At 46.4% G+C, this 12,270-nt stretch overlaps 1 protein-coding gene across 1 annotated transcript in view; it reads left to right on the forward strand.

The window, feature by feature from the left end:
• NCAPD3 (non-SMC condensin II complex subunit D3) overlaps positions 1–12,270 on the forward strand; it is a 675,764-nt gene that overhangs the window by 410,557 nt on the left and 252,937 nt on the right. The gene's annotated exons all lie outside the window — the stretch shown is intronic.

The raw sequence follows: 12,270 nt of genomic DNA on the forward strand, positions 1-12,270 counted from the left end.
GTAGGCCGCAAGCAGTTTCAGTTCCCTGTGCTCTCCTTCGGCCTTACTAGCGGCCGTTGGGTGACCAGGAGAATGGAGGTAGTAGCAGCTCATCTGCACAGGTCATGGGTTTCAGTCTTCTACATCAACGACTGGCTGTTCAAGGCGGGCTTGCCCCAGGTTGTCGTCTCCCACCTTTAGACTACTGTTGACCTTCTGCATTTGCTGGGGTTCACTATAAACGTGCCGAAGTCACACCTGACTCCCTCTGAGATGCTCCCTTTCTTCGGATCTGTTCTGGACACAGTGCAGTTTAAGGTTTATCCTCCCAAGCAGCGAGTCTAGGATATTCGGGCTATAATAACGATGTTACATCCTCTATCCTGGATTTTAGTGAGAATGACTATGAGGCTGCTAGGCATTATGGCTTCCTGCATCCTGCTGGTAACACATACTAGATGGCATATACAGGTCCTGCAGTGGGATATGAAGTTCCAGTGGGCGTAGCATCAGGGGAATCTCTCCAACATAGTCCAGATCTCAGAGGGAACTGTGCGAGATCTGCAGTGGTGGCTAACAAACTGTGATTGGGTCAGAGGCAGATCACTCTCCCTTCCCCAACAAGATCGGACAGGATAGGACGGCCACCTGGGAGATATGGAGATGAGAGGCATCTTTTGTCCGGCATAGTCCAGTGTCCCCACATTAACCTATTGGAGATCCTGGCATTGAAAGTATATCTTCCTCTCTCAAAAGTAAAGTGGTGCAGAGGAAGAGGAGAGACTCCACTGCCTGGACCCAATAAGAGCGTAAGTTCAGCCAACTCTTTGTTGGGTATGTGGCTGCGAAAAAAGGTCAGGCAGCACAGAAGAGAACAATCTCCAGATGGGTCGTTTTCTGCATTAAAATGTACCACACATTGTCTACATAGCATCCCCCGGAGTGCTTGCACACTTCTTTCCACTAGAGCAAGAGCTGTACCAAACGTTGCACGCCACTTTCCAGTGTCAAAGTTCTAGCTGAACCCACCCTTATGACAACTCCAAGCAGAATATAAATATAATATCAATAAATGTATAAAGGATCAACAATCCTATTTAAAAAAAAAAATAAAAAAAAAAATTGACTGCTTATACTAACTAGGGCGGGGGGGGGCTCCTACTCCAGGAAATCAAGAGTGACTCCAGACACAGCTCATCCATCACTCAGCTCATCCATCACTCAGAAATAACCAATTTAGCGGTGTGGTATGCTCCCCGCAGTCGGGAAGAAAAACTGCATCCTAACCTTGATCTCAAAGAAGTCAAATATAGATATGGTGTTCAAACTTTCTGAAGAAAAAGGGAGATGGATTATCTAAAAACTTAACAAAAACAATTACTTCCTTGTGGTCATTGTCTATGCGCCCACTACTGGCAATCCAACCATCTGGACTGATCTTTCGACTCAACCTAAATTAATCCCAGATAATGCCCTGACCATTTTTGCAGGCTATTTCAATCTCCTGATGGATCCTACACAAGATACAAATTCACACTGTACATACTGCGCTAACAAAAGCCAAAAGGCCCTAAAGAACCTGTGCTCTAGACACAATCTAATTGACATTTGGAGAACACAAAACCCAGGTGAAAGGGATTATACCTTTCACTCAACCCTGCACAACTTGTACCCTCGAATAGATTACTTACTAATATCGGGACACCCCATTAAAGGGTTGACCCAACAAGAATTGAACCAAGACTGATCTCCAACCATGTGTGCATCACTGTCCATCACTGATTTGTCACTGGCCACAAAACATACGCAATGGAGATTCAATGATGAAATACGTAAACATCAACACAATTGGAAATCATTGAAGAATGTTTACAGAACTTCCTCTGACCTCATTTGATGGCAGGTACTTAAAGTCACATTAAGATGTGTGATATTTAAAATTAGATCTAATATGAACAAAGAGCCTAATAGCAAGCTCATGGAACTAGAGAAACAAATACTAGAATTAGAGAAGCACCATATCACCTCTAAACCTAAACATATACTAAATGAGGTTGTCAAGACAAAATAAGAATACATCAAAATTCTAAGCACTAGAGCAGGTGTCTTGGTCAATAAACAAAAAAGCATTAGGCTATGCAAAGTGGGCATAACGCTATCCGCATACTGAAAACACAAATTATAAAGGCACTCCATAAACGCAATTTAAGACAACAAAGGTCTCGTCCATACTTAGCAGAATAAAATTGCTGATATATTCAAAGATTTTTACCAGGAAATGTATACGCACAACATATCAATAGATCACAAGAAGTTTGGCGTATACCCAGATAAGGCCAACTTACTCACACTAACAGAAGAAGAAATTAAAATGAGTAACGGCCTGATAGCAAAAGAGGAAATAGCCAGCACTATTATAAAGCTCAAAATAGGTAAAACACTTGGCCCGCATGGGTGTACAACACAATTCTTTAAATCTTTCTTCACAAGAATTATCCTACCTCTACTAAAACTATACCCTCTTTGCCAAATCTGGACAACTCAAACGACCTCCCCCCGACCCCGTGGAGGCCATCATAACTGTGATGTCCAAAGAAGGGAAAGACACTACGCTTCCAAAAAAGCTACAGACCAATCTTATTACTTAAGCTAGACTGCAAAATCAATGCCATGACACTTTCCCACAGGCTTCAAAAATACATATCTAAACACAGCCACCCTTCACAAGTTGGATTTCTAAAGGATAGAATATTCAGAGACAATACAGGAAAAATGTTGCCACATTATGAGAAAGCTAAACTATCAAACACCCCTACATTAGTGATCACACTTGACGCAGAAAAAGCATTTGACAAAGGAGCTTGGCACTACTTAAATTTGGTCCTTGAGAAATTTAACTTGGGTGAACTTTAGATATAAATGATAGTGGCACTCTATCATAACCTGCTCGTTAGATTTAGATCCAGGGATACTATTTTGAACACATTTTCCTTGAAGCAAGGACCTAGACCAGGCTGCCCCTTCTTTGGTCCCCATCTTCCTCCTAGCACTAAAGTCATGTCATCATCACTTAAGGGAAAATGCAGGGATATCAGGTGTATCGTTCAGTAATACCACTTTAAAAAATAGCTGCCTTTGCAGATATTTTAATTACCACTAAGACGCCCTTTACCTGCTTTAATGACATTGATCCAGGATTTGGCTATAAGCTTAATAAAGACAAGCCTGAGGTTATACTTCTCAATAATATTGGAAATAAAGAAATTGTAGGCAAGTCAGCCCTTGCTTGGCAACCAGATTGCATTAAATTCTAAAAGATAGAATTTTCAAATTATCTCATTACTACTTTAGAACATAAGAAGAGTCCACAGGCAAGAAGATCAGCAATCTTCTTGATGAATGGTCACCAACATTTCTTTCATGGTGGGGAAGAGCTGAATCCCTCATAATGATGATCACCCCTCCAGTTAATTATTTCATCATTGTGCTTCCTATTACAATCTTTTGCAAATTCCAAGCCAAAATTGACAATACCTTCAACAGATTTTTATGGCAAGACAAAAAAACAAGAATCTCACTAAAAAAAAACAGGTTCTCTAAAGATTAAGGCGACATAGGCCTCCCTAGCTTTAAAAACTACTAAACAGTATATCTGTTCAAACAGGGCACTAACTGGCCCCTTGACGGGTCAGTCTACCTGCCAGTCTGGATGACTATAGAAAAATCATCACTAGATGGCAATTCTATTTGCACCTACCTTATGATGGACATCTACTACATCCCTATTATAAATACATCAGATATTCTACTGAAAAGGCTATTCTAAGAATGGACTACCACAATAAAATTAAAGATCCACAACTTGAACCTGTCATTATCTGGCTCAACCCCAAATAAAAATTCATGGATATTCTGAAATGTGGCCCGACTGGTCTGAGAAAGGAATTAACCTTGTTGAACACTTAATTGATGGTACTTCCCCACTCCCCTTTTCAAATTTGCAATCCAGCTTCAGGTTGGATAACCTCGACTAATACAAATTCCTAAGGCTCAAGTTTCAGCTATCTAAAAATCCAGCACTAAAGAATGGCCGTTCGCTACCTTGTTTTATTAATAACTTGTGCAAAGCTGTCCATACGGTATCCAAAGTATACAAACTATTCTCACCAAACTTTTCCAAACCGCACTCACGGAATGAGCAAAAATGGGAGACAGAACCATTGAAACGTAATATAAAATTTGATTGGAAACATATCTACAAATCCCCTTTCACTAATAGGCTGTCACCAATGCTATCCGAAACTAAATACATACCCATTCACAGATACTGCTGGACCCCTGAAAATGTAAATAAACTTAACATCAGACCTACCTGCTGGAACTGTGGCGATCACGCAGGTGACCTGGCACACATGCTCTTTTATTTCCCCATACTGCAACATTCCTGGGATATCATTTTTAAGTTAATTAAAAGTACCCTGAGTACATATTCTACTTATGAATTCTCCTATATGCTGCTAGGACGACTTGAGCCACAAATAAAAAATGAAGCAGATGAACTTCTTCTAGACTTAATGCTGTCTCTAGCCTGCTTATTGCTTCCCAGTAACTGGAAGGTCTCCAGTACTGTTTAATTTGGAAGGTGGCGTGAATGGCTCACATTTCCTATAAGACGGATAATACCTTGCTGCAACTCACCCCTTGATGTCCAGCCAACAGACTTATGTGGGACTCACTTGTCAATGCTACGTTCTCTCGTAGGGGATTTCCATGTATAGCCATAAGCGTTGAATATTCCCCGCCAGCTTGCGGGGACCCCAGAGCACTTTTTCCAATTTAACTTCTTAATTGTCCATGTTCACCTTACTTCAGAAAGGCCTGCCAAGTCACTTAAGAATGTTCCCATGCAGCCTATAGGAAGGGCTACAGTGTTCAAACTTCTTCATTCAGATTGTCCTTCAAGTAAAAGCATTAAATTACTTGACAAATGAATGTAATTTTTCAGAACAATTCCTCCTCTTTATATCAGAAAAAAAACCCTATGAAGGAGTGCAGAGCAGTGTAGCCCATAGGCTGCCATTAGTATTGAAGAAAAAGGATAGTGTGCCTTTAAAAACAGCCAGTCCTCCAGTATCCCATCGTGCTTGGAGAGAGAGGCAGTTACCTCAGTTCTTTTTTCTGGCACCTGCTGATCCTGGAGCATTGAGCTCGACTTTTTTAGTTTTTTTTCTTCAAAAATATGGAGAAACGTTGAGAAAAAAGGCTTCATTCGACGTCTTTTGTCTTTCTCTATTAGATTTTGAAGTTTTCTGACAAGAATTTAAGGCTTTTTTTTTACTAAACAAATGCCTTTTTTGTTTGACAAGTGCCCAAAATGTGGCAGAAAAAAGGCTAAAACAGATCCTCATGAGGTCTGTATCATTTGTCTGCCTTCCTCACATATTCCTGCCTCCTGCAACATCTGCAAGACATTCTCCTGGCGCACATTACGTGACAGAGAGAAGATTCGCTTTCAAGGGAGAGCAGCGAGAAGACGCCAAGGAACCAGTGGGACTTCTGAGCGAGGGGAAGGTCAGTCTTCCACCAGGGCTCTTACCTCCGCCTCCAGTGGTCGTGGAAAGTCTGAGAGGCATTCTTCAGGGCGAAAACGCCATCGGTCCCGGTCGACGTCGAGAGGAGGTACGGTGCTGACATGCTCACCGTCTGAGTCCGGCTCGACGTCGTACAGAAGTCGCCATTCGACGTCAAGGCACCGCACGATGTCGAAGACCCCAAGACGCACGACGTCGAGGAGCAGATCGGCGGCGGCGTCAGAGTCGACGTTGAGAGGTAAACTTAGACGTCATAGGTCGACATCCCGCACAGCGTTGACGTCGAGACGAAGAGGGAGGTCCACGTCGAGGGGGACATCAAGGAGACACTAGAGACGGAGAATTTATTCGTCCTCAGAGCGATCTACTTGGGTAGTACTGCTTCCCTCATCGCCTTCTTCTCGTGCTTCTCCGCATGCCTCTCCTCCTCCAGATCTACCTCCAACGTCACCTCAGCCAACTGGTCAGGAGTTACCACAACCGGCACCGCTTCCAGTGCCTCAAGTACCAATTAATGTCCCAACTAGACTGCGCTCTACATCGCGCCACCGTTCACGTCATGGCCATGACTCATCCCGTTCAAGGTCGCACTGCAGATCTAGGCATAGATCAAGTTCAAGGGGGCATGAGAGGGAGTCTTGGTCTTCCACCAGAGCCTACTCCCCTACCTTATCGGACTCTCCCCGGTGGATGATATTAACACTTTCCATGAAGTGCTGGTCCGCGGCGCATCAAAACTAAATATTCCGCCCCTATACCATCTACATCGGTCATCTTTGAAACTCTGCAACAGTTTACAGCTACCAGACCATTATTACCCCTAGTACCTAGACTCTTAGAGCCCGCTGTAGGAAGTTGGCTCTGTATGTACTATTTCTAAGTAAGAAATAGCATGCACAGATTCCAAGGGTTCCCTTTAGAGGTAAGATAGTGGCAAAAAGAGCTAATTCTAATGCTCTATTTTGTGGTAGTGTGGTCGAGCAGTAGGCTTATCAGAGGGTAGTGTTAAGCATTTGTTGTACACACACAGGCAATAAATGAGGAACACACACTCAAAGACAATTCCAGGCCAATAGGTTTTTATATAGAAAAATATATTTTCTTAGTTTATTTTAAGAACCACAGGTTCAGGATTTACAAACAATACTTTAAATGCAAGGTATTTCACTCAGGTATCTTAGGAACTTTGAATCATCACAATAGCATGTACAGTTGTGGCAAAAATGTCAATAAGCTACTTTAAAAATGGACACAGTGCAAAAATCAACAGTTCCTGGGGGAGGTAAGTATTTGTTAGGTTCACAGGTAAGTAAAGAACTTACAGGGTTCAAAGTTGGGTCCAAGGTAGGCCACCGTTGGGGGTTCAAGGCAACCCAAAAGTTACCACACCAGCAGGTCAGGGCCGGTCAGGTGCAGAGGTCAAAGTGGTGCCCAAAACACATAGACTTCAATGGAAATAGGGGTGCCCCGGTTCCAGTCTGCCAGCAGGTAAGTACCCGCGACATCGGAGGGCAGACCAGGGGGGGTTTTGTAGGGCACTGGGGGGGGACACAAGCAGGCCCAGAAAGTACACCCTCAGTGGCACAGGGGCGGCCGGGTGCAGAGTGCAAACAGGCGTCGGGTTCACAATAGGATTCAATGGGGAGACCCGGGGGTCTCTTCAGCGATGCAGGCAAGGGGGGGGCTCCGCAGGGTAGCCACCACCTGGGCTAGGAAGAGGGCCGCCTGGGGGTCGCTCCTGCACTGGAGTTCGGATCCTTAAGGTCCTGGGGGCTGTGGGTGCAGTGTGTTTCCCAGTCGTCGGGTTCTTTGAAGCAGGCAGTCACGGTCAAGGGGAGCCTCTGGATTCCCTCTGCAGGTGTCGCTGTGGGGGTCAGGGGGGGTCAACTCTGGCTACTCACGGGCTCGCAGTCGCCGGGGAGTCCTCCCTGTAGTGTTGGTTTTCCGCAGGTCGAGCCGGGGGCGTCGGGTGCAGAGTGGAAAGTCTCACGCTTCCGGCGGGAAACGTGTGGTCTTTATAAGTTGCTTCTTTGTTGCAAAGTTGCAAGTTGGTTGAACAGGGCCGCTGTCCTCAGGATTTTCTAGGTCCTTTTAGATGCAATGTAGTCCTCTGAGGCTTCAGAGGTCGCTGGACCCTGGGGGACGCGTTGCTGTTGCAGTTTTTCTCGAAGTGGGGAGACAGGCTGGTAGGGCTGGGGCCAAAGCAGTTGGGGTCTCCGTCTTCTCTGCAGGGCTTCAGGTCAGCAGTCCTTCGTCTTCAGGTTGCAGGAATCTATCTTGCTAGGTTCTGAGAGACCCTGAATACTCAATTTAGGGGTGTGTTTAGGTCTGGGAGGATAGTAGCCATGGCTACTAGCCCTGAGGGTGGCTACACCCTCTTTGTGCCACCTCCCGGTGGGGAGGGGGTCACATCCCTAATCCTATTGGGGAAATCCTCCATCTGCAAGATGGAGGATTTCTAATAGTCAGAGTCACCTCAGCTCAGGACACCTTAGGGGTTGTTCTGACTGGCCAGTGACTCCTCCTTGTTTTTCTCATTATCTCCTCCGGCCTTGCCACCAAAAGTGGGGGCAGTGGCCGGAGGGGCAGGCATCTCCACTAGCTGGGATGCCCTGTGGCGCTGTAACAAAGGGGGTGAGCCTTTGAGGCTCACCACCAGGTGTTACAGTTCCTGCAGGGGGGTGAGAAGCACCTCCACCGAGTACAGGCTTTGTTCCTGGCCACAGAGTGACAAAGGCACTCTCCCCGTGTGGCCAGCAACATGTCTGGTGTGTGGCAGGCTGGTAGAACTAGTCAGCCCACACTGGAAGTCGGGTATGTTTTCAGGGGGCATCTCTAAGATGCCCTCCGGGTGTATTTCTCAATAAAATGTACACTGGCATCGGTGTGCATTTATTGTGCTGAGAAGTTTGATACCAAACTTCACAGTTTTCAGTGTAGCCATTATGGTGCTGTGGAGTTCGTGTTTGACAGACTCCCAGACCATATACTCTTATGGCTACCCTGCACTTACAATGTCTAAGGTTTTGCTTAGACACTGTAGGGGCATAGTGCTCATGCACCTATGCCCTCACCTGTGGTATAGTGCACCCTGCCTTAGGGCTGTAAGGCCTGCCAGAGGGGTGAATTATCTATGCCATAGGCAGTGTGAGGTTGGCATGGCACCCTGAGGGGAGTGCCATGTCGACTTAGTCATTTTCTCCCCACCAGCACACACAAGCTGGCAAGCAGTGTGTCTGTGCTGAGTGAGGGGTCCCCAGGGTGGCATAAGACATGCTGCAGCCCTTAGAGACCTTCCCTGGCATCAGGGCCCTTCGTACCAGGGGTACCAGTTACAAGGGACTTACCTTGGTGCCAGGGTTGTGCCAATTGTGGAGACAAAGGTACAGTTTAGGGAAAGAACACTGGTGCTGGGGCCTGGTTAGCAGGCCTCAGCACACTTTCAAATCATAACTTGGCATCAGCAATGGCAAAAAGTCAGGGGGTAACCATGCCAAGGAGGCTTTCCTTACACCCGCTGTGGAGGTTTTCCTAACACCGGCTACAACAAGACCTGCACCGTCTAGACTGCAGAAAAAGTATCGGCCACCTGAGCAAGATCCGGTGTTTTTGCGTTCCGACCCGCCACCGGACTCCGTGGTTATTTGGGGGTCTCACAAAGCTCACACTACCTCTCCGTCTTCCACCTCTCCCCCGGATAAGGAGAGTAAAAGGTTGGATTCCACAGGCCGTAAAGTCTGCGGTTCGGCTATGTCATCTATTAAGACTATAAATGCCACAGCCCTTTTGGGCAGGTACGATAGATCTTTGTGGGATTCTGTATTGCAGTTCGCAGAGCATCTCCCGAGATCACAGAGAGGACTTTCTAGAAATGGCCAAAGAGGGTGCTATGGTCTCCAATCAGATCATAAGCGTGGCAGCGGGATGCGTCTTTACTTTCAGCACATTCTTACTGCCATGGTGTGATGCTGAGAAGACACTCGTGGCTGCGGCTTACGTCATTGAAGCTGGATGCGCAGCAAAGAATAATTAATCTGCCATTTTCGGGCTCAACCTTATTCGGTTCACACACAGATGATGAAATGGCAAGGATGAAAGCTGAGGTGGACACATCAAAAGCAGTTGGACTGGACAAACCTAAAGAGCAACGTAGATCCTTTCGTCCTTTCCATCGCCGCCACACCACACAGAGGGTTCAAACCCCTCAATGGGTCCCTAAGAGGTCTCACCAGCAGTACCAGTGAGCCTACCAGCCTCAGCTTAAATCACAGAGGGGACGATCGACCCATCAGTCCACTCAGAGTACCCGACAACCTACCTCCTCAAAACCTTGAGAATTTCCTCCCCCCAACTTCGTTAAGCACTCCGGTGGGGGGGAAGTGTCACCAATTGCCTGGTAGAGTGGCAAAAAAATTACAACAGACGCTTGGGTCTTAAACATTGTACAGAATGCATATTGTCTCAAGTTTTCCACACCACATCCGGCCATTGCGCCAAAACCCTCAACTGCACACCTCGACCTCTTAAAGGTGGAAGTTTTCATCCTCCTCGAAAAGAAAGCAGTGGAATTGGTTCCCCTCAACCAACAGGGGAAGGGTATTTACTCCAAATACTTTCTCATCCAAAAGAAGGACAAGAGCGAATTCAGGCCCATTCTAGACCTCCAAATTGCCAACAAATGGGTCCGAAAGGAAAGGTTCAGGATGCTATCCTTACACCAGATATATCCTCAGATTCAGCAAGGAAACTGGCTTTGCTCAGTGGATCTACACGATTCGTATTTCCATATCCCCATTGCGAAGAAGCATCGGAAATTCCTGAGGTTTGTGGTGGGTCAAGATCACTTCCAATACACGGTCCTACCATTCGGTCTCAGGTCTGCACCCAGAACCTTTTCCAAGTGCATGGCGGTGGTGGCAGCTCATCTCAGGAAAAATCGAATTTTCATATACCCGTATCTGGACGACTGGTTAATCAAAGCATCCACTTACGCAGAAGCCAAACTGCATTTCCAGATGACCTGCGAGCTCCTGTACCGCCTAGGTCTTCATGTCAACTTTCACAAGTCAACGACAGTTCCTGTCCAGAAGTTACACTACTAAGGAGCTACCATCGACACACTACAGGCAAAAGTGTGTCCTTCGGAGGAACAACGCTTATCCATTCTCCGCTCCGGAAGTGTCGGGCTCTCCGATCAATGCGTCACCCAACAGTGCGAACAGTCTCCTCACTTCTCGGCTCCATGGCATCATGCATTTTTCTGACACCCAACGCTCTCCTTCACATGCGTCCGCTTCAGGAATGCTTGCAGGACCAATGGACTCAATTGTCGGGGAACTGGAAAGACCGAATTCGCCTGTCCACCCATGCAAACAGATCTCATACTTGGTGGTGCTCCTAAAGGGGATGCCATTCCGGGCACAGCCCCCAACGCAGACTATTGTGACAGATGCCTATCTCCTCAGATGGGGAGCTCACATGGATGACCTGCAAATACAAGGTTGATGGTCTCACAAGGAATCAGCTCCTGGAGCTACGGGCGGTACACTCAGCTCTCAAGGCATTTCTACCCTCAATCACTACCAACAACTTGCTGGTACAGACAGACAATACCACTACTATGTTCTATCTGAACAAGCAAGGGGGCACCAGATCCAGAGTCTTGTCAATATGGCACTGGCTCCTAGCCAGGAAATTGAGTATAGTGGAAAGCCACCTTCCAGGGGTTCAGAATATGCAAGCAGATGCCCTCAGCAGAGTTCTAGAAGAGAACCACGAGTGGGTGCTCAACGAAGACGTCACTCAAGACATTTTCCGTTTGTGGGGCACACATTCTATTGACCTCTTCGCCACAGAAAAAAACAGGAAATGCCGCGACTTCGCCGCCAGGTTTTACCTCCCAGAATCGCTGGGGAATGCTCTATGGATAGACTGGTCCAACAAATTTCTGTATGCTTTTCCACCAATTCCGCTGATCTCAGCAGTCCTCCTCAAACCCTCGATGACATCAGCCACAATGATCCTCATTGCACCAGAGTGGCAGAGACAGTGGTGGTCCCTGGATCTCCTTCAACGATCACCCCAGCCACATCTCAGGCTACCCTGCAGACCAGACCTCCTGACGAAGTTCGGAGGACAAATGAGGCATCCCAATCTCTCCTCATTGAATTTGGCAGCGTGGCTCTTGAGCTAGTCCAGTATGGTCATCTAAACCTTTCACAGGATTGTATGGACATCTTAAAAGAGGCGAAGCGACCATCTACTTGTTCAGCATTCTCCTTAATGTGGAAAAGATTCTGCATCTGGTGTTCCTCTATGGGGATAGACCCTACATCTTGCAAGGAAGATGTCACTCTCCCTTACTTGTTACAGTTGGCTCGTTCTGGCCTGCAACTTTCCTCAATAAAAGTTCATTTGGCAGCCTTAACTCCTTATAGGAAAACTCCTTCGCAAACCTCTTTCTTTAGAATTCCAGTTATCAAAGATTTCCTAGAGGGGTTAAAGAAGGCCTTTCCTCCAGTTAGGCACCCTTCTCCACCATGGGAACTTAATGTGGTCCTTTCACGTCTAATGCAACATCCATTCGAACCCATACACAAAGCATCCCTCCAACACCTCACTTGGAAGACGGATTTTCTAAATCAAATCAAATCATTAACATTTATAAAGCGCGCTACTCACCCGTGCGGGTCTCAAGGCG

Source organism: Pleurodeles waltl, chromosome 3_1 (genome assembly GCF_031143425.1).
Source record: "Pleurodeles waltl isolate 20211129_DDA chromosome 3_1, aPleWal1.hap1.20221129, whole genome shotgun sequence".
NCBI lineage: Eukaryota > Metazoa > Chordata > Amphibia > Caudata > Salamandridae > Pleurodeles > Pleurodeles waltl.